The sequence below is a fragment of the Chiloscyllium plagiosum genome, unplaced genomic scaffold (genome assembly GCF_037043375.1).
Source record: "Chiloscyllium plagiosum isolate Xiang-an unplaced genomic scaffold, Cpla_swu_hap1 HiC_scaffold_3, whole genome shotgun sequence".
NCBI classification, from domain to species: Eukaryota; Metazoa; Chordata; class Chondrichthyes; order Orectolobiformes; family Hemiscylliidae; genus Chiloscyllium; species Chiloscyllium plagiosum.
The window spans coordinates 22216156-22239765 of record NW_028270141.1 but is presented as its reverse complement, the minus strand read 5'-3'; the positions used below and the strand labels follow the sequence as shown (position 1 = coordinate 22239765).

At 41.2% G+C, this 23610-nt stretch overlaps 1 long non-coding RNA gene and 1 pseudogene across 1 annotated transcript in view; one reads left to right on the top strand and one right to left on the bottom strand.

Annotated features, from left to right (window-relative positions):
* Positions 1-23610, bottom strand: part of LOC148150536 (uncharacterized) — a 49998-nt gene that overhangs the window by 1990 nt on the left and 24398 nt on the right. The window contains exon 4 of the long non-coding RNA XR_015751783.1: positions 496-706. This is a non-coding gene — a long non-coding RNA (uncharacterized LOC148150536). The remainder of the gene's footprint in view (positions 1-495; positions 707-23610) is intronic.
* Positions 23438-23556, top strand: LOC122555599 (5S ribosomal RNA; annotated as a pseudogene).

The following is a 23610-nucleotide window of genomic DNA, read 5'->3' as shown; positions in this document are numbered from 1 at the left end:
ATGTGGAAAGTAGAAATATTAATAGATACAATGAAAGGTTGTTTTCAAATGAGTAAGACAAATCACGCGACGTAATACAGTGTGATTCACTTTGTATCCTTCTGTATTATGATCAAGTTAGAAGTGATTGATTCTTACATTGTGTATTAAGGTGGAAAAGAAACTGTTTAAAGATATATTAGTTATAATGAAATTTAGACCATGTAAACCTGAACACTAAAAGATTAAAAGGTGCTAAATATTAACGATTGCCAACAATGTATGTTAAAAAAGAACAGTTTTATTTCCAGCATTGTTTCTTATACCTTAAGTAACAAAAGAACACGAAAAATATAAATAAGCGAACACTACAATCTCAATGCCAGCACTTATTTAATACCTCTGATAAAGATCTCAAACTCCACTAATAAATACATGGTGAAATGGACTGACTTCTATTATGCAGGTAATTAACTTCAAAACTGCATTTTAAAAATAAACTTCTAGTTTTGATACCTGAAAGACGTGGTACACACATCTGATCTTCCTCAGGTTCCCAGCATGTCTCCTTAATTTACAGGTGCTACTTGTCTGAGCAAGCCTGAAGCGTGGAAAGGAGAACTTTCACTGTCACTCAATGTCACCAAGGCAAAGAACATGCTGGGAAGGTTTTCTCTGATATTATTTCAGGAAAATTAGTAATCTGTTCTTTTGGAGCCCTTTTTTTCTATAGCAGCCATGCAAAAGATAAAAAAAATACACATTATATTTGATGTCCAAACACAACAGCAACAAAAGAAAATGATGAGCTTGCCTTGTGCTTATCAAATATTTCTACAATATATCAAAACTTGAATCATGAAAGTATTTGAAAAAGACTGTATATAAAAACATTATGGTCTCTCATAGGTTCCAATTTCATATGATGGTTTTTTAAAGCAACTTATAAAGTGCAGGAAGGAAATGGTAATCTAAAAGGTTTTATTTTATTGGTAAGCAGTGGAATTAATTAAAAATATAAACTAAATATCCAATAGCATTATAATGGTTCCAACATCCTGCACTGGTTAAATGTCTACAAACTGCACGTAACTTGTAGTTTTACTTAACAAATCTGTCCAAGCCTAGACAAAACTGTTCCTGCTAAGTTGCATTCACTTGTGATGCAGTCATTTGGCACTACAGAGACAGCACCCCATATTACCGCTTGTATATGCCTAACAGAATTGTACAAACTGCTGACACAGTTCCTTGTGTGTTTTAAATACACTGAGCACTTGTAATCTGCTTTATCCCAAACTTGTTTTATGACTTATTAATGAATGGATCTGGTGATGTCACTGTATTGGATTATACAAAGCAGGGTCAGCAATAACACGTAACAAGTCTGATCACATTTTCAGACTTTGCTGCCCTCTTTTGACAAATATTATTTTAACAAGAATAGCATGTACACATTTTACAATTATCTTGATAATAATACATTTTAAAACCTTCAGACTCAAGTTTGTGAACGTGACAGTTCCTATTTATTTCTTTTGTTGAAAGGTGAAGGTAACGTTTTGGAAAGGAAAATAAATTTGAACCAGACATTATGTTTGTACGATGCCATGGCTCTCAAAGGACCGTAGGCATCTCAGTCCATTATCACTGAATCATAGAGCCCCCACAGAGTGGAAACAGGCCATTCAGCCCATCAAGTCCAACTCTCTGAAGTGCATCACACCCAGACCTATCCCCCTACCTTATCCCTGTAACCCTGCATTTCCCATGGCTAACCCACCTTGCCTGCACACCACTGGACACCATGGGGAAACTTAGCATGGCCAATCCACCCAACCTGCACATCTTTGGATTGTGGGAGGAAACTGGAGCACCCAGACAAAACCCTCACAGACACAGGCCAATGTGCAAACTCCACACAGACAATAGTCCGAGGGTGGAACCGAACCCGGTCTCTGGCGCTGTGAGGCAGCAGTGCTAAGAAAGAGACAATTAGTTATCTATAGCTTAAGATAACCATTTCGCAAGAGTGGGGTTAGATAAAGAGGCAGTCTCTGTGAACTACCACCACCAATACAAGGATTGGACTCCAAATCATGAACTCATACTGTTTGCTTTATTCTGCACCACATTCTAGTCTTTTAGTTAACTGAGCTAGCCTCTTCTTCCTTCACTAAATCACTCTGAATTTACTTGCCATGATGTTGAGTTTCCGTCATGTCACCAAAGAACTGTATTTTCAATTTTTGAGTGGATTTTGAGTTAGGTCCTGTTTTCAACAGATTTTATTCATGCTCAATAGCATATATTAAAATATATTTTATAACATTGTGGAATATTGTGTCCAGTTCTGGTTGCCCAGTTATATGAATTAAGTTGGAGAGTTATTAAGCTGGAGAGGGTTCAGAAGAGATTTACCAAGATGTTGCCGGGTATGGGAAGTTTGAACTATAAAGAAAGGTTGGATAGGCTGGGACCTTAAAGAGGTTTATAAAATTATGAAAGATAAAGATAGGGAAAATTGTAGGTGTCTCTTCTATAAGATGCAGGATTTCATGAGGAGGGGGCACATTTCTAAGGTGAGAGGAGAGAGTTTAAAAAAGACATGGGGGCAATTTTTTATACAAAGGGTGGTTCGCATGTGGAATGAACTTCCTGAGGAAGTGATGGATGTGGGCACAGTTACAACATTTAAAAGACACTTAGATAAATACAAGAATAGGAAAGGTTTGGAGGGATATGGGCCAGGAACAGGCAGGTGGAACTAGTTTAGTTTGGGATTATGTTTGCCATGGACTTTTAGGATGGAAAGGTCTGTTTCCATGCTGTATGCCTGCTCTATGTCAAAGTGGAAATCAGGGCTAATTCCGTACAGAGATGCCACTGTTTATTGTAAATGGAATTGAAGTTAAGAAGCGGTAAATTTTACAACAGCGGTGTAGGGCATTTGTGAGACCATAACTGGAATGCTGTATACTGTTTTGGTCTTGTTAATTGGAAAAGGATAAACTGACTTTAGAAGCAGTTCAGACAAGATTTACTTGTCACATTCCTGAGATGAGTAGGCTAACTTATGAATAAACTAGGTAGGCTCGCCCTGGAGTCATTGGTGCTTAGGGAATAAGAAGTGATCTGATTGAAAGGTACAAGATCTGAGCAATTTGGTGACGTGGCTACTGGGAGGATGATCCTTTTTGTCAGGAGACTAGAAATTGGGGGCAGAGGTAAAGAAGCTAAAACAGATGTTGCTGGAAAAGCTCAGCAGGTCTGGCAGCATCTATGAAGGGAAGTGGGCAGCACGGTGGTTAGACCTGCTGCCTCACAGCACCAGGGTCCCCGGTTCAATTCCAGCCTCGGGTGACTGTCCGTGTGGAGTTTGCACATTCTCCCCGTGTCTGTGTGGGTTTCCTCTGGGTGCTCCAGTTTCCTCCCACAGCCCAAAGGTGTGCAGGACAGGTAAATTGGCCAAGGTAAATTGCCCATAGAGTTAGGTGCATTAGTCAGAGGGAAATGGGTCTGGGTGGGTTACTCTTTGGAGGGTTGGTGTGGACTGGTTAGGCCAAAGGGCCTATTTCCATACCGTAGGGAATCGAATCTAAAATCAGAGTTGATGTTTCGGGTCTGGTGACCCTTCCTCAGCACTGACACAGTTTAAGAGTTCTCCCTTTTCAGATGGCGATGAGGAGAAATTGTTTTCTCTTTGAACATTTGAGAAATTCTCTTCTCTGGAAAGTAAAGGAGGCTGTGTCATTGAACAAGTTCCAGACAGAATAATGCAGATTTTTGTTCAATAAGGGGCCAGGGTTATGGGTGGGGGCAGGGATGTGGTGATGCAAATAACAAAGTGGCTGAGACACCACAACCAGATCAGCCATGATCTTGTTGAATATTGGAATCTGGTCAAAGGGCCATTATGGTCTCATCCTGCTCTTATGTTCTTATATTTCTATGTAGCGCTAAGGATTTGATTTCCAGTAAAGATGCATGCAGAGATTGCAATGCTTGGCTTGACCACAACTATTGAAAGTCATATGAATGGGGGATAATGGTGTGCAGCTGAGGGTTGAGTGCACTGTTGAGTCACTGCACCTCTCAGCAGGGAACCTGAAGTTCACTTAAATCTAGCCCACGCTCATTGAATAATATATTACTTATTATATGGCTCAACATTGCGGTTGAATTAAAGCTCAACATTTTCATCCAAATACTGTTGATATTCTCATCCAATTTATGTGCCAAACTGGAGTAAGCACTATGCATCACCCTTAAAGGTGAGGTGCATTCTGGCTGCAGCAAAAGGTTGAGGATGCTTCCATTGAGTAGCCAAGATAAATCAATTAATCAATCAAACTTGTCTCTCAATTGCTTCATTCATCACAATGCCCTCACTTACTTACCAACCATATCCATCAATCATGATGTATATCTTCCATTCATAGTTACAGCTCACTCTGACAGACACAGAACTTCCACAAGCCGTAGATGCACCACTTACAGCTTAAACACACACCCAGCTATTCACCTGCAGCAGGCACATCACCCAAATGCTGAATTTTACCCAAAATCAGCTAAGTATTAACTCTGATGATTTCCATAGATGGTTTCTCTCTCCAAGTCTTGTCAAATTTTCTCATGCTATTCTCCCTAATTTACCTCATGACCTAAGTACCACACCACTTTGGCATCCAGCTCATTGTATTTTCCCACTTGCTTTAGGTGAAAGTATTCACTGTTGCTGGGATATCCTGGGATTCCTGGCATCTGCACTATATTTAAAAGCAGTTGTGTACCAGGTCAAGTGATGGCAGTCCAAAACTGCCTTAAACATTTTCATTTAATTGCACCAAACATATTGGACCCCAAAGGGAAATTGAAATCCCACTTGGAATCTGGTGGTCCTGATAGATGGGGTGTTGTGGAGTAGGACCATCCTCTTCCCTTAGGATTGGCAGAAGGTACGGTACTACCGGACTCTGCAAGCCTGGTATAGATGTCAAACACAGGTCAGTGCTGTTTCCACAGTGCAAAGGAATGCCTAGCAGTTCTGGAAGATGGTCAATGAGCTTCTCCACTCCTCAAGGGTAAGTGCCACAATCTTCTTTCCGTTATCTCATACTCCCTCTATCACTACAGCATCTACGTCCCATTCAGGCAGGTAGTCAACCACTCTCATTATCACATGCAGAATCTTCCTTCACTCTTTATAACCAATGCACACCATTAACCCAGCATCGTCTCTGTGCTGCCTATTCATTCACATGGGACACCTCATTGCCTTACCCCCAGTTGCACCAGCACTAACAGCTGTGCCAATTATTTACATCTCTTTCAATTCCTCATTTCAGGAGAAAAGAGCCCAAAACAAGGCAGGGAGAGCCTTGTAATCATCAGAGTTAATACTTAGCTGATTTTGGGTAAAATCCTGACCCTGACTAAACCGAGCTGCCAACTGATTGTGCCCAAACTGACATCGGAATCTCACCTTGACTTACTGTGCTGGGACCACTTAACTGAAGGCTGTCTTCCTCGATTTGACAGAGGACTAATCCCCTGAGAAAACAGGAGTGAAAATGACCTGGTAGTATTATTGCAAGACTGTTAACCCAGAGATCCAGGTAATGTCTGGGGACCTGGGTTCGAATTCTTCCATGGTGGATAGTGGAATTTTAATTTAATAAATGTCTGGAATTAAGAGTCTAACGATAACCATTATTAATTGTTGGAAAAGCCCATCTGGTTCACTAATGTTCTTTAGGGAAGGAAACTGCCATCCTTACCTGATCTGGCCTATGTGTGTCTCCAGAACCAGAGCAAAGTGGTTGACTCTAACTGCCCTCTGGGATTGGCAATAAATGCTGGCCTAAACAATGACACCCTCATCCCGTGAATGAGTTAGAAAAAAGAAATTGAGACATGACCATTTGATTGATGGACATATATTGGTTTTACCACATAAACTACTCATACATGGTGCAGTTGTGAGAGCAGTGAAGCACAGTGATGTACAGTAACATGTCCAGGCCCTTGACAGATCACTGTGGACAACCATAACCAGCTGCCCTGCTTTGTGACTGCTCTTAAAAACGAAGTCAGGACAGAAGTACTGAGTCTTTAATGCACTGAGCAGCAAAGCGCAAAAAGGCAAGGCCTGATAGAAATGCAATGAGCACAAAGTGAGGAAGCACTAAGATTACAAGCAAGAGTTCCTGTTTGCACCCTGGTCAAATCCAGGAGATGGATGCTTGCTCCTGTCTGCAACATCCCTGGCAGCAATATTGCAATGAAAGGTGCCAGTGCTCTCCAAAGTACAGCATTGAAGATCAGAAATGTAAGTGGGTCAGAAATGTACACTGAGAGCACAGTGCGGCAGCTCTGTGTTGGATTAGTGGATGTGGATTGGATGCTTGCTGTCACTGGATATGCAGTGTGTCCTGAAATGTTAGTGACTGGTGTCTAAGAGGAGAAAGCAGCAAGCTGGAGCCACCAGGTTACCTCTCTGAATTTCGTGTCAGGAATTGAAGCCAACTAGTTGCTAACTGATCTGAAGTACTGTGTGAAATGTTGATGCCCATATTTATACTGGAGGTAGGAGAATGAGGTTTCGGTAGATTGGCCCCTAGGAAGAGAAGGTTTTGAGAAATTGAGTAAACTGAGCCCATGTTGTCTTACAGAAACCTGCAAGATTCTGCAGGAGCTTAATAGTGTAGACACTGACAGGTTATTTCCCCTAACTGGGGAAACTGGAATATGATACATGCTGTCTGAATAACGACCAGATCATTTAGTACTAAGGCTTGTTAAATTCATTAATGGGATGTGGGTGCTGGCTTGGTCAGCATTTATTGTCGTTCCCACTGAGGAGAAATTGCTTGATTTGAAGGGTTAAAATCAATGCAATTATCTGCCCCAGTGGTTGTTAATTATCCTTCATTGACTATACTTACAGCTGGGAAAGGCACATTTCAATTTCTCAGGGAAACAAGGGATAGGTGGAGCAGTGGGAAAGTGAACTTCAATCCCAAGATCAGCCATAGTTATTCTGAATGGTAGAGGAGACCCAGTGAGTAGCATGGCCATCTCTTATATTTTGTATAATTATATTAATGATACAGACATACAGGATTGAATGTAGAGGAAACTGAGAGAGTGAGAATATTTCGGTCATTTTTTAAATATATGGGACAATTTCTAAACAACTAGGAGAAAGTGAGGATTGCAGATGCTGGAGATCAGAGTCGAGAGTGTGGTGCTGGAAAAGCACAGCTAGTCAGGTAGCATTGAAGGAACAGGAGAATCGATGTTTCAGGCATAAGCCGTTCATCAGGAATGAGGCTTGTAGGGCAAGGGGGCTGAGAGATAAATGGAAGGGGAGGGTGGAGCTGAGGGGAAAGTAGCTGCAAGTGCATTAGGTAGATGAAGGCAGGGGTGAAGGTGGAGAGGAGGGTGGAGCAGATAGGTGGGAAGGAAGATGGACAGGTAGGACAGGTCAAGAGGGTGGTGCTGAGTTAGAAGGTTGGATCTGGATTAAGGTGGGGGGAGGGGAATTGAGGGAACTGGTGAAATCCACATTGATCCTGTGTGTTTGGAGGGTTCCGAGGTGGAAGATGAGGCTTTCTTCATCCAGGCAGCGGGTGGTAAGGGTTTGGCGATGAAGGAGGCCCAGGACATGCATGTCCTTGGGGGAGGGGGAAGGGGAGGGGCAGTTAAAGTGTTCGGCCACGGGACGGTGGGGTTGCTTCATATGTGTTTCCCGGACATGTTCTCTGAAGCATTCTGCAAGTAGGTGTCCTGTCTCCCCAGTATAGAGGAGACCACATTGGGAGCAAAGGATACAGTAAATGACGTGTGTGAAAGTGCAGGTAAATCTCTGACAGATTTGGAAGGCTCCTTTGGGGTCCTGGACAGAGGTGAGGGGGGAGGTGTGGGCACAGACTTTGCAATTCTTGCGGTGGCAGGGGAAGGTGCTGGGAGGAGTGCTGAGTGTGGGTTGGTGGGGGGGGCGGTGTGGATCAACCGAGAGTCGCGGAGGGGATGGTCTTTATGGATCGCAGATAAGGGAGGGGAGGGAAATATCTCACTGATGGTGGGGTCTGTTTGTAGGTGGTGGAAATGGTGGAGGACGATACGTTGTATCTGGAGGTTAGTGGGGTGGAAGGTGAGGACCGGGGAATTCTGAGCTGAAAATGTGTTGCTGGAAAAGCGCAGCAGGTCAGGCAGCATCCAAGGAACAGGAGAATCGACGTTTCGGCACCTGCTGCGCTTTTCCAGCAACACACTTTCAGCTCTGATCTCCAGCATCTGCAGTCCTCACTTTCTCACCAGGGAATTCTGCCCTTGTTGCGGTTGGAGGGGTTCTAATTTCTAAATAACGAACTGCATAGGGATCGGTGTACAATTCTCAACTATTTACAAGCCTTATTAATGGCTTGGATAAATGTTTATTATAGCCCAAGTTGAAGCTGATACAAAGATAGAGAGGAAAGCATGCATGAGGAGGGCAAAAAGGAACTGTATAGGGATTTAAATAGGTTAATTCAGTGAGCTAAAATTTGACAGGTGGAGCATAATGTAGGTAAGTGTGAGGTTGTTCTCTTTGGGAGGGAGAATGTGAAAGCAGGATACTATTTAAATGGAAAAAGACGGCAGAATGCTCTAACACAGATGGATCAGGGCGCTCTCGCACATGCATCACAAAAAGTTAACATGTAGGTTTAGCAATTTATTAGGGAAGGAAATGGAATGTTGGCCTTTATTGCAATGGGGATAGAATAAAATTTTAGGAAGCATTGCTATTGCACAGAACACGAGTGAGGCAGCACCAGGAGTACTGTGTACAGGCTTGGTCTCCTACTTAAAAAGGGATATACTTGCACTGGAAACAGTTCAGAGAAAGTTTACTAGTTTGATTCTTGTAATGAAAGGGTTATCTTATGAAGAAATGCTGAGCAGGTTAGAATGGAGCTTAGAAAGAATGAGAAATATCACACCAACTCCCAGTAGATGCCCAGTTCCTTTATGTCTCATGAATGTCAAATGGAAACTGAAGAAATACTTGAAGTGGAATGATTTGGGATGGGATGTGCAATTTCAACAAGAGCAAAATAAGGAGCAACATGGGATGTCATGTTGATGTAGTACAGGATGTTGCAAAGCCACTTTTGGAGTACTGTGTATGGTTATGATCACCCTGCTATCGGAGGATATAATTAAATTGCCTTGGAGGTGTCGGTGTTGGACTGGGGTGGACAAAGTTAAAAATCATACAACATCAGGTTATAATCCAACAGGTTTAATTGGAAGCACAAGCTTTTGGAGCACTGCTCCTTCATCAGGTGGTTGGGACAAGGTTCAGAAAAGATTTGCCAGGATGTTGCTAGAATTGGAGGGTTTGAGTTCTAAGGATAGATTGGATAGGCTGGGACTTCTTTCACTGGAGTGTAGGAGGTTGAGGAGTGACTTTATAGAGGTTTATAAAATAATGAGGGGCATAGATAAAGTGGAAAGCAAAGGTTAGGGGAGTTCAAAGCTAGGGAGCCTTTTTTTCAGATGAGTGGAGAAAGATTTAAAATGGATCGGATAGGCAACTTTTTCACACAAAGGGTGGTTCACATGTGGAATGAACATCCAAAGGAAGTAGTAGATGCAGGTACAGTTGCAACATTTAAAAGACATTTGGATAGGTAGATAAATAAGAATGGTTTGGAGGGATTTGGGCCAAATGCAGGCAGGTGGGACTGGTTCAGTTTGGGAAACATGGCCAGCATGACGAGTTGGACAGAGAGGTCTGTTTCCATGCTGCATAACTCTATTACTTTATGCGTCTATAAGAATGCCCGTTCCATTGCCCTTGTTTACATTGGCACTGTGAAGAATTAATCCTGTGACAAGATTGAGGGAAAGGTATTTGAGCTATGTCTCTTAGATGGTATCAGTTGATGTAATAGGTTGTTAAAATTGAGGGAGACACTATAAAACATTGCACACAAGAAATTATTGTTGGGAGAGATGGCAATGCACATTCTAAGATCTTGAGTTAGTGAATCAATAACCACAATGCACTGCAATGTGTTTTTGCACATCTGTTATTTTTAGATGAACAGCATGCTGTTACCCATGATGCCTGAGGAAAACATTGATTATCTCACCTTGTGTCTTCTCATCAAGTTATTGAACCTTTTAACACCAATGGGCTTTTGTTCCGTGATTGTGAACATCAATACTGACAGACATTTTCAGCTCCCTCCAGGTGGTGCATGCAAGACAGGACCATGAGACAGTAAAACATAGGAGCTGAAATTGGGCCATTCAGCTCATCGAGTCTGATCTGCCATTCAACCATGGCTGATGTTTCTCAGTCCCGTTCTCCCATTTTCTCTCTGTAACCCTTGATCCGCATAATACTCAAAAGCCTATCTATCTCAGTCTTAAATATACTTCAGCTTCTCTCACTTTTAAAGCATCTGTCTTTCTTTAGAATATCTCATCCAGTTTAGTCTGAGAAGTCATTCATTGAAATTGTGGCCTCTTCTTCCCTCTTGCTTGCAATTCTTCTCTTTGTCAGTAGGTCCTGAACTTGAAGATATGCTTTAAAACTGGCACAAAGTCATGTATGAGCTATTCATTATAGCTGCCTAACAATCAATCAATGTGCCAAAATGTCAGTTTATCTGCTGCTCCCCAAACTGTACAACAAGCTGTTGTTTCTTTGAGGGCAGAGTTTTAAATGATTAGTAATATAAAGTAACCACCTCTGATCAAAAATTTGCTTGGAGTCATGGGCTAGCATTTTCTTGTGCTGAAATGGAGAGAGAACAGCAAACAAAACGACTGCCAGACTGTACTGCCAGAAATCCCATCACCGTTTCTAATTTGGGGCATTTTCCCAAGGGCATGAGAGGGAAGATGTTCCACTCATATTATCAAGCACATTTAAATCATGGTGGGCTTATCAGTTTTCTGATTTTCAGCAAAGTTCAATAATTGTCAAGTATTACACCAACTGCACAAAATCTTAAAAAGCAAATCGATGTGCCTCCTGTACAGTTCATCAGAAAATGATAGGTACTTTAGTATGAGGCTCAAAGGTAGAAGACAGAGGGTGGTGGTGGTGGAGGGTTGCTTTTCAAAGTGGAGGCGGTGTGTCACAGAATCAGTGCTGGGTCCAGTGTTTTTCATCATTTATAAATGGTTTGGATGTGAACACAGGAGGTACAATTAGTAAGTTTGCAGATGACACCAAAATTAGAGGTGTAGTGGAAAGGTTGCGAGAAAGGTTACCTCAGAGTACAACTGGATCTTGATCAGATGGGCCAATGGGTTGAGGAGGGGCAGATGGAGTTTAATTTAGATAAATGTGACATGCTGCATTTTGGAAAGGCAAATCAGGGCAGGATTTATACACTTCATGGGAAGGTCCTGGGGAGTATTGCTGAACAAAGAGACCTTGGAGTGCAGGTTCATAGTTCCTTGAAAGTGGTTTCACAGGATAGTGAAGAAGACGTTTGGTATGCTTGCCTTATTAATCAATGCATTGAGTATAGGAGTTGGGAGGTCAATATGTGGCAGTACAAGACACTGGTTAGATCAGTATTGGAGTATCCCATGCAATTCTGGTCTCCCTCCTGTAGGAAGGATGTTGTAAAACTTGAAAGAGCTCAGAAAAGACTTAAAAGGATGTTGCCAGGGTTGGAGGGTTTGATCTATGGGGAGAGTCTGAATCGGCTGGAGCTGTTTACCCTGAAGCATCAGAGGCTAAGGGGTGACCTTATAGTGGTTTATAAAATCATGAGGGACATGGATAGGGTAAATAGGCAAGGTCTTTTCCCCAGGATAGGGAAGTCCAGAAATGGAGGGCATAGGTTTAGGTGAGAGGAGAAAGGTATAAAAGGGACTTAAGGGGCGACATTTTCATGCAGATAGTGGTGTGTGTATGGAATGAGCTGCCAGAGGAAGTGATGGAGACTGGTACAGTTACATTATTTAAAAGCCATTTGGATGAGTATATGAATAGGAAGGGTTCAGAGGGATATGGACCAAATGCTGGTAAATGGGACTAGATTTATTTAGGAATCTGGTTGGCATGGATGAATTGGACCTAAGAATCTGTTTCCATGCTGTACATCTGTGAATCTATAACTCCATTTATATTGGTTATGTTTATGAAGTTGAGCCATGTCTGAAAGATTGAGTTAGACAATGTATTTTTCAACTTTTTTTGTTTGTCCATGAAGTTGAGTTATGTCTACAAGGGGTGATCTGCTTTCCTCCCACAGTCCAAAGATGGGCAGGGTAGGTGGTTTGACCATACTAAATTGCCCATTAAATCCAGGGATGCGCATGCTAGGTGGGTTAGCCATGGGAAATGTCGGGTCATGGGGGATAGGGTTGGCTTGAGGAATGAACCTGTCTGTGTGTGTGCTGTGAAATCACAAAGGGCTCTCCAATAACAACCAGCCTCCACCATTGCCCCAGATTGCAAAGCAAGAACTCTCTTCTCTCTGGTGCTGAGTGCTAAAAGCCAGGTAACCAGCAAGCCCCTCAGACGAAATGAGAGCAAAAGGCATTTAATTTCTCTGCAATACCAACAATTCCAAAATTGAATGCTTAATTATCAACATCCATTAGCTACTCTTTACAAATAACCCAGGGACAGACCCATACATCTTTTAACTTTTATTGTATATTTTTGGGCTCAGTTCTCATTTCTAATTTGTGTGTGTAAATTACATTATTATTTCTTTGCATATTTAGTAACTAATAAACTCAGTTTGCTAATTCAAGAAATCCTGGTTAAATTGGTTCCTTTTAAAACATAAATTAGTTTGGTCTTGGAGGAAGACATCCACAAAGAGGGGATCCTTTACAAATTAATTTTGGTGTGATTGACTAAGACGGTGGATTAATAAAGACGGACTGTCAGTTCATCCCTCTTCACCCAGGAGCTGAAAAAGATCAGGTATCGCCCATCTGGAATTGTGACAATTTCAGGAACCTCACCAGATTTGTCCATTATTTAAAAATATGTTTTAATTCAAATACGTTTAACTGAACTAAACACTCTTTAATCAAGCCCAGACAATTGGAAATAGCATTTTCTTTTACAAACACTCGCTTTCTTTTTATGACATAACTTAATTTTTCATTTCCTTTCATTGTAAAAATCGCTGATATTTTATTTAAACATTCATGTATGCATTCTGACATGTCCTCTGGGAAGAGTTACAAAATCGCTGAACCCTGCAACACTAACATCTGTCTATAATGTCTCAAAATGCAATTATTATGAGTGCATGAAAATTACTGTAAGGTATTGCTTGTCCTTGTTGCTGAAGTGAAGTCATTCATCATTTAATGGTAAACCAATGGCAATTACTGCTGTCAATTCCAAATGATTAAACCATTATAATTGCCATATTATGTCTATTGAGTTTTGTGTGATTGATTAGCGGAATCTATGAGGACAGCTGCCTCAAGAAACGCATATTTTTCAGTTTGAAGAATACACAGTCAAATTTACAAGTAGGAATTTCTTTTGGAAAGACTGAGGTTTGTGGATATCTTTACATTTGCTACAATTCTCTAAAAAGTATTATGTCAAGTTTTTGCGTACTTCACCAGTGGAATAATAAACTTTTTGTCAGTCAGGTATGTTAAATGCTAGATTAACAGCTTGAAAAGTGTGAAATGAAGAATATTATACATTTGTCATCGTTTACCAATCTTCTGGTATTTTACGACTTTCTGTTTCAATAGGTAAAATGTAGGAACTTGGTCTCTCCACTGACCATTAGAATTTAAAATGCAAAGAAAAACAGGATTATTACCTTTTTCATAATGTTTTTCACTCAAAATAAAAACAGCAGGCAATTAAATACATGTTGTTTAAAAAGTGCAATTCACGTTCTTATGCAGTGCCTGTGATCTCCAGGACAGTGTGTATATACGTAACTAGAACAATGACATCAGTGATTTGCTTAAGATATTAATAAGACTCTATTAACTATTATTTAATTTTTTAAAAAAAATCAATGATATTTTCATTTTAAAAAGAGTTACCTGCATTACTTAACCACTAGAAGCAAAAATGCTGAAACTGTCGAAATGAGAATTTAGCCAGTGGAAAAAATTCAACAGAGGAAAGTTGGATGCATTTAGTTATTTAATGAAGCTGATACACATCAACACATTAAACCTCATGGTATTTAAAACCCCATGTTTTAAAGCTCATGTCTTGGATGTAACTTCCTCCTTCAACTGACATCATTCCCAACAACTTCCTCAAACAAGAGTGGGCAAAGTACTCGCTCTGATTTCAAAGACTTAGTAATGACTATTTCCAAACCTTTTTTTATTGCCTTTGTCCCAGGCAGGTATGTATTATTTTGTACAGAGTCATAATCCTATCATTTTGTTTTTCAATTTTTCAACTGAATTTCACCTTGGTGACAAGTCTGGTTATGGAATTGCCTGGTAAAGTGATTCTGTGATGGGAGTCGGAGCTGACATGTTGCCCACTCTGCTGCAGTGCAGCAAGAAAGAAATCGTTCTAACCAGACTTATTTCTGGGGGCTGGACCTTCCCCAAAACCAAGAATTCTGAACAGCTCAGAAAGTCAAAATGGACCAAGTATTTAACAACCCATTTCTTGAGAGATAGCACTCCAATTTGTATAGGAGCAAAATCAGCTCCAGAGGCAACAGAATAGGCCACTTACACAAGCAGATCTTAGTACTTTGAGACACAGTAGTGAGAGCTCATGACAGTTGTACTGGGAGCGAATTGGCACTCTTGCTGATGGACGAGTGAAAATCCACCTCAGGGATTAATTTGCCAAGTTTCTATCAAGAGACAGCATTGTGACAGGAGCAAATACAAATGGAGAGTTGTGTTGGCTCCCATGGTTTCTGGCCATGAGCAGATTGGGTACAGATCATCAAAGCTTTTTGTAGGCATCAACAAAATCAAGGAAGAAAATGAAAGCCACTATTACAACTATTAACCAACTGCCCATATAGAAGCTTAAAACAGAGCATAGAATTGGTGTAAGACAAGCAGAAAATCATAAATGAAATTCCCTGTGTATTCCTACTTGGAGAATGCCATGGACACCCACGGTTATACTACATTTTACAATTTTCAGGCAATCAAGGTGATTGTCAAATTGATGTTGAAACACTTAACAGAATTATTTTTGGAATCCCTTGACTGAGTACATGTCATGGACCTTATTTTTGCTGCTCTTGCCTTGAACATTCCTAATACTGTTCAAATCCCAAACTCTCATTCGGTTTGTTTTATGAACTATTTCCACTTAGTTATACCACTATGCCTACCTATTACATCAAGATTCATAGGTTACATTACACTAACATTCTTCTGACACATATAGAATGTAGGAATATTATTTGGCATATGAATCTTGAATCCTGGCAGAAAAATACATTAGTCTCCATAATTGTGAGGTCTGTATTTTGTTTGTTTAATTTTCATTGTTTATATTATATATATATATATATATCAAGCATATATTAAACACAAGTTTGTCATTTCAAATGTAACTTGGTAACTGATTAAAGTTTAGAATTTCAAGCCATTTATAGTTAGGTTACTTTTCTAATATCCAGTAATGGGCAGGCAGGAATGTTCTCCGACTAAATTGGTAAGACTGAAGCCATTGTCTTTAGCTCCGTCTGCAAACTCAGTTTCTTGGCTACCAATCTCTCTTCCTGATAACTGTCTATGATCAAACCAGATTGCCTATAGACAGAGTAATTTGTTGATGCTGAAGTGAGCTTCCAACCACAAATCTCTCTCACCGCTCAGACAGTTTATTTTCATTTTTATAATATTGCCCAACTTCACCCCACCCCAGCTCATAGTCTGTTGAAGTCCTGAACCATGTCTTTATTACCTCTAGATTTGACTGTTCCAATGCAATCTTGGCTAGTATCCATCCTATGTAACTTTGAGCTCATGCAAACTGTTGCTGTTCTAACTCATACCAGGGCACATTCATAAAACAACAATTTTTACTGATGTATATTGGCTCTCAGTCTGTGACAGTATGATTGCAAAATTTGCATGTTTGTTTATAAATCCATTCATAGTCTTGCCCCTCCATAGCTCTACAACAACCTCAAATCCTACAAATCTTCAAGATCTCTGTACCATTCAATTCTGCCTCTTGAATGACTGATTTTGATCAATAATAGTGGTGACTGTGTCTTCAGCTGCTTACACCCAAGCCCAACTTACTCCCTTTCCATTTTTGTCTCTGTACCCCTCTCTTTTCCATTAAGAAAATTCTCAAAACGTACTATTTTGATCAAGCTACTGACAATCAGTCCTTATATCTCTTCATGTGATGCATTGTCAAATTTGCTCATGTGAGCTACAAGAGGACATTTTTATTATAGTAATGCTGCTATTTGAATGCCAATTATTGTGTCAAAACATCATAAGCAAAAATGTAACATGAATACCTGTTTAAAAAGTTTGCTATTTGGATGTCCTGCTCTTGTCAGTCCAACTTTCTATGATGTCCTAGTTCTTAAAGTATCCTTGGAGCAATTTACTTTACTCAGGAGATTAGTCATTGTACAATGTACAATGAACATGTACATTCCAATAGCCCAACATTACAGATTGCACATGGGCTATTGGAATGTACATGCTCATTGTGCACAATATCTCTTTTTGTGTCTTACCTAAACATGAGACTGGTATTGGGAGGTTATTATGGTCTAAACTTACAGCTTTCCATTCTTCTTGTGCTGTGCCTCCTTTACTGGACAGCACCAAGAAGTTGCTCATTTCACAGCTTTCTCAAATTGAGTGCAGTCGTTACCTCAAAAAAGACCAAATTGCTCTAATAAAGCTAAAAAGATAGAACTAGGATGTTAACTTGTTGATCAACCTGGTCCATAATAACAATTTTGCTATAGTTCTCATTTGCAGAATTTGTATCCAACACCACTGAGTTAAAATTCATGCCAATTTTATGCAATCCATTTTTCTCCATCTCATAAAATGTAATACACCAGTCACTAAATAAAAATCAAAGAACTGTGGATGCTGGAATTATGAAATTAAACAGAAATTGCTACAGAAACTCAACAGGTCTGACAACATCTGTGATGAGAAAGCAGAGTCAATGTTTCAGGTTCAGAGTCCCTTCTCTGATTGTAAGTTAGGAAAATATGGTATACATTCTATACTGAAAGCTGGGCTTTGGGGTGGTTGAGGGCTGGACAATGAGTAAATGATAGGTGGAGATGGAGCACAGAGAGAAACAATAGTAGCTGAGTCGACAAAAAGATGAATAATGGTGAGCTGAAGAGGAAGAAAATCTGCTCATGAGGACCTCAAACCCCCCTTCCCAACCCCTGTCTTCAGCATAATTACCACCTTCAATCAGTGATGAAGACAGGTCATCTGGCCTGAAACAATGACTCTGCTTTCTCTTCATAGATGCTGCCAGACCAGTTGAGTTTCTCGAGCAATTTATTTTATGCACTATTCATTGTTGTGTTATGGTTTACAATGAGTATGATGTATACCTTTAAGAGACAGAGTCATGATATCATCACCATATCATAGCGTGTGAGGGTATAAACTTCTCGAACTTCATCTTTACTAGGGTCATTTGAAGCATGACATGCTGATGGAATTGTGCTACTGTTTGTATGTGAATAATACGAAGTGCCTGTGACTGTGGTATATGTATATACCAAAACCTGTAATAAAGATCTGTTGAATCATTCAAACTACATTACCCACATCTAGTTCTTATTTTAAGTTAACATAACTATTACTTTATCAGATAATTTGCAAAAGCCCACAATACAGGGGCAGATCAGTCAATATTGGCTTAAATGAACAAGAAATGTAGCAATAAAAACTTTTCTTGTGCCATTATTTGTGGCAATGGAATCTAAAGGTTCCAGGTCACTACGTTCACACTGTAGGTTGGGTGGGACATAACCCTGAGGTTCTGCTTCCCTTGCATCTCGAGAACAGTGAGAATGTTGAATCTCACCAGTAGATGCAGAGATTTTCAGAATATACTTTTTGAAGAGTTCTACCAAACGACGTGAGGTCTAGAAGTCATTGACAGCAGCTTTCCCCTGGGTAAAAGTGTTCCCTCCCACTGGCAGAACACTTCAAGAGTCAAGAACAGTCAGCCTCCGATCTTTAGGTGAGCATCCTCCAAGGTGGACTTCACGGTTCACAACAACACAAAATCACCGAGCTGCAGCTAATAGCCAAGTTCCGTATCCATGCGGACAGCCTTAACCATGATCTTGGGTTCATGTCGCAGTACAGGTGACCCCATCACACCATACACTCTCTCTCTCTCTCACACACACACACACTCTCTCTCTCACACCAAGCAAACTCAAACACACACGCTCACACACTCACACAAACCCTCTCTCACTCACACAGACCCTCCCTCTCACGCACACACTCTCTCTCTCACATACACACGCACATACATATGAATTTATGGGGTGAATTATTTCATCCAAGATGTGTGTGAAGTTGCAGATACATTCAATTTTGTTCAAAACAATAACCAGCCTGAAACCAATTTAAAACACGGATGGAGTCTGAGCGTGCCCTCACACCTAAAATGCATTGTTTGACCTGAGATGTCACCTTTGAACACACTGATAAAACCTTTAATTATCTCGGGACAATGACTTTTAATCAATTGAAATTTGTGTCCCTTTTCTAACTGATTAAAGATTCAACAGGAGACAGCCAGTTTTAGCGTGACTACCTCTCTGCTGTTGGTATTCCTTCCCTCTCTCATACTACGCCTAAGGAAGAAACAAAGCTACGAAAACTCACATTTTCAAAGAAACCGGTCAGATGATAACCTAGTGTCTTGTGATTTTTGATCATGATAATGTAGATAATACCACAGAAAAGCAACCACATGATTGGAAGACTGAAAGACAACTGATCATATCTGTCTATTCATCTTGTTAAAACTGCATCAGTGCAATATCTCTCAGGGTTGTCAAAACTAAAACAAAGTAAAATAGAACTTGAATTATTAGATTTAGAATTAGGTTTTATTGTCACATGTACTTTAGTACAGGGATAGAGAAGGACAGGGAAAAGTATCAATGTCACCATTCACGGCGCCATCTTAGGTACAAGGTACCAAGGTACAAAATCTTGGGTAAAATATAGAAAGATAAAAGGCATAAGTTGAAAGTTAAAGAGCCATTTAAATTCTATTTCTGGGGAGAAGAGCATAGAGTTCCAGTTTTGAGGTCCAAGGAATGTTGGTATGTATGCGATCATTCCCCCAATCTAACAAAGAAAACTGCAGCTTTCTTGAAATTTTGTACTACTGACCTTTGAACACTTTCTGCTGTGTAAGTGCAGCTGTGAGGGAAAAAGAAACAATCAATACCTACAAATGCAACCATGGTATAAAATAATTATGCAGGCTGATCTCCGGAATTCAGCAGGATCAAGGAAGAGGTGGAATTGACTTCTAAATTATATAGTTGATGTATGGTCATCAAAATTGTTTTTGCTTGTTGTAATACAAATTCTACAAAGAATATTCAAAGCCTGACCATTTTTTGGTCAATGCATTGACAATATCTGAAGTTCTGGATCAGTGGTGCTGGAAGAGCACAGCAATTGAGGCAGCATCCGACGAGCAGCAAAATTGACGTTTCGGGCAAAAGCCCTTCATCAGGAATGAAGGCAGAGAATTTCTTTCTTTTTTGCTGTGCTCTTCCTGCACCACTGATCCAGAATCTGGTTTCCAGCATCTGCAGTCATTGTTTTTACCTAATATCTGAAGTTGTCAATGAATCCAAGTTCATTTTTTGTTGCAAGAACATCTTGCCACTATGAGATGGTCGAGAGTTTAGTCATGTGTCGGTTAGGGCACAAATGATCCTACAATTCTTCAACTTGACAGTGAATAAATAAATGTGCAGTATGAAACGTTTAAGTGGAATCAAGACACTGTGTTCATATTGTGTTGGGCTGAGTTTTTTGTGAGGACAGGGATGATGGCTCAATGGTTAACACTGCTGCCTCACAGGGCCAACGACTTGGGTTCAACTCCATCCTCAGATGACTGTCTGGTTGGAGTTTGCACATTCTCCCTGCATCTGCGTGGGTTTCCTTTGGATGCTCCGGTTTCCTGCCACAGTCCAAGATATGCAGGTTAGGTGGATTGGCCATGCTAAATTGTTCATTGTGTCCAGGGATGTGCAGGCTAGATGGATTATCCATGGGAAATGCAGTGTTAGGGAGGTGGCAAGATTTGGGTGGGAAGCTCTTTGGAGGGCCAGCGTGGACTCGATGGGCCAAATGACATGCTTCTACACTGAGGCAATTCTATGAGAGGAGCTCTCGTCCATTCAGAAGCATAGTCTGTCTGCATCTGGCCAGCTTGCCCTGATGTACCAAAACACAATGGCCCGAATTTCCAGTCTTCATTGGAACTCCTACAAGACTGTAAAAACTTGAACAAGTTATTGCTGAGGAGCACGGTCACCCAGTATGCTTATGCCTCATGGACTCAAGCAGTGGTCACAATTTGAATCTCGAAGGAGTAAGACCTCCTCATGGGGCAGAATTTTCTTGACTTGTGACTAAGATTGGAGGTAGGTAGAAAGATGGGAGGGTATTTCACTCAGGGCGAGGGGTCAGGCTTTCCTGACTGATTACTTTGTTCTCAGCTCATTACATATTCATAGATGGATAAAATGCCACATTTTATGGGCAGGAATTTCTGAAGCACATTGGTCCATTCATAGCCAATGAATACTTCAAAGTGACAGGGAGACAGTGAGGTCTGCAGATGCTGGAGATCAGAGTTGAGAGTTTGTTGCTGGAAAAGCACAGCTGGTCAGGCAGCATCTGAGGAGCAGGAAAATCAACGTTTCGGGCCAGAACCCTTCATCAAGAATGGGACTGGGAGCTTCGGGGGATGCAGAGATAAATGGGAGGGGATGGGGCTGGGGAGAAGGTAGCTGAGAGTGAAATTGGTAGATGGAGGTGGGGGTAAAGGTGATAGGTCAGAGGGGAGGGTGGAGCGGATAGGTAGGAAGGGAGATTGGCAGGTAGGCAGGTCATGAGGGCGGTGCTGAGATGGAAGGTTGGAACTGGGGTAAGGTGGGGGGAGGGGAAATGAGGAAATTGGTAAAGTCCACTTTGATGCCCTGGGGTTGAAGCGTCCTGAGGTATAGGATGAGACCTACAGGCGTCAGGTGGTGAGGGAGTGGCGATGGAAGAGACCCAGGACCTGCATGTCCTCGGTAGAGTGGGAGGGGGAGTTGAAATGTTCAGCCACGGGGTAGTCCCGGAGATGTTCTCTAAAGTGCTCTGCAAGAAGGCATCCAGTCTCCCCAGTGTAGAGGAGACCGCATCGGGAGCAACGGATACAATAAGTGACATGTGTGGAAGTGCGGGTGAATCTTTGATGAATGTGGAAGGCTCCTTTGGGGCCTTGGACAGAGGTAAGAGGGGAAGTGTGGGTGCAGGTTTTGCAATTCCTGCAGTGGCAGGGGAAGGTGCCAGGACGGGACGGTGGCTTGATAGGGGTAGTCCAGGTAGTCACGGAGGGAATGGTCTTTGCGGAAAGCAGATAGAGGTGGGGAGGAAAATATATCCCTGGTGGTGGGGTCCATTTGTAGGTGGCGGACGATGCGATTTATACGGAGGTTGGTGGGGTGGAAGGTGAGGACCAGAAGGGTTCTGTCCTTGCGGTTGGAGGGGAGGCGTTTAAGGGTGGAGATGCGGGACGTGGATGAGATGACAGTCCATTCCTGCTAACTGAGCACTCTTTAACAACCCTTTGATGTGGAGAAGAGCTGATATGGGCATATCAATGTGAGCTGTGGAAGATACAGAACAGTTGTCATTTGAAACAGCAGCAGCTCTAGGTTAGTGCCTCCTTATACACAATGGACCCCATTGCTAATCATGTTCTTACCTGACCATCTTGACATACAAATGTTTTTTGAAACCAACTTGACCATCTTCAGACCAAGGTCAAATGGACAAAATCCTTTTCATTAATGGATGAAGTTTCTCACTTTAAGGTGAGATAGACAGAACTTGTGAAGACTTTCAGTCAATCTTAGTCATGTTGGATTCTTACTTTAGCTTTTAATTCCAAGTAGTCACAGCAGCCAGAGCAGTTTAACGATTCATTTATTACTGATTGAAACCAGTTGCCTAATGTGGTTATGAAGCACTGATGGATGAAGATAGATTAATGTTTGAAGTCCTTGATGACGACACACAGAGCCTTCTGCTCTCTAGCCTTCCCGTCATATGTGGTAACATTAACATTCAATGATAGTTAAAAAGAAGTCTGGCCAGAAGAATCTATATGAAAACATGATCAAACAAACCATATAGGGGCTAACTCACAGCCTTGTTTAACCCTGATCCAGATTTGTAGAGTATCTGTCTCAGATCTCCCATCCAAGACAGCTGCCTTTTATTATTGCGATGCAATTACAAGAATATGATTGTGTTTCAACACACCCAAATCTTTGGAGCAAAGTCCACTTAGCCATGTATTACTGAATCATATACAATAGGTCGAGTTGAAAAATGCAATGAAGAGTTCCCAGTGTTGTTTCAAACATTTTACTTGGATTTATCTGGCAAGACACACCATGTCAGAGGTTTTTCTGGAATAGAGGGATATGGGCTGGGTGCTGGCAGGTGGGACTAGATTGGGTTGGGATATCTGGTCGGCATGGAAGGGTTGGACCGAAGGGTCTGTTTCCATGCTGTACATCTCTATGACTCTATGACTATCGAAAGGCACAGTGTTTCTCAGGCAAGATTTTATCAGACACAGGAAGTAGGTGATTCAGGATTTTCACTGTTGCAGACAAGAATAAAATACTTTGATAGTCTCAAAAACATAATTAATTTATTTCTTGAAAGTCGTTACAATTGTTGCATTCCTGAAGTCCAGGGGATATTCTGCTTCATCCAAATCCATAGGATGAGTGCATGGAGTCTTGATGTGAGCAAAAACCCAGCATCTTTGAAGACTTCAGCTGGAACACCTTCAGGGCTTCGTTATTTATCATATGTTTGATGTAATGCTATTTAATGGTATTGCCATTTTTTAGGTGAGAAACTCCATCTTTTAGTGAAGGGAATTTTGTCCATTTGACCTCGGTCTGTAGATGGTCCTGTTGGCTTCAAAATGGGTTTGCATGTCAAGATGTTTCATGTCTTGCTGGATCTCTCAGCTTATCCCTTTCCACTGTCTGTATTTTATCTTCCAGATTTCTCTTTGAGTGTCAGTTTTGACTTGTTGGAATCCTGCCTTCTTTGCTTGTGACCATGAGTTGTTCTGTTAAACAATAAAGGCTCATTGCCTTTATTCTATGAGGCCACATAATTTGGTGTAATTTTCAAAAACCAATCCGTATGCTAATGACGCCTAAACAGCCATTCCAGTCTGAAAACTCCTGATCTCGTCTGATCTCGGAAGCTAAGCAGACTGAGGCCTGGTTAGTACTTGGATGGGAGGCTGCCTGGGAATACCAGGTGCAGTAGGCTTTTCAGGGGCACGGTTGTTCAGTGGTTAGCATTGCTACCTCACAGCACCAGGGT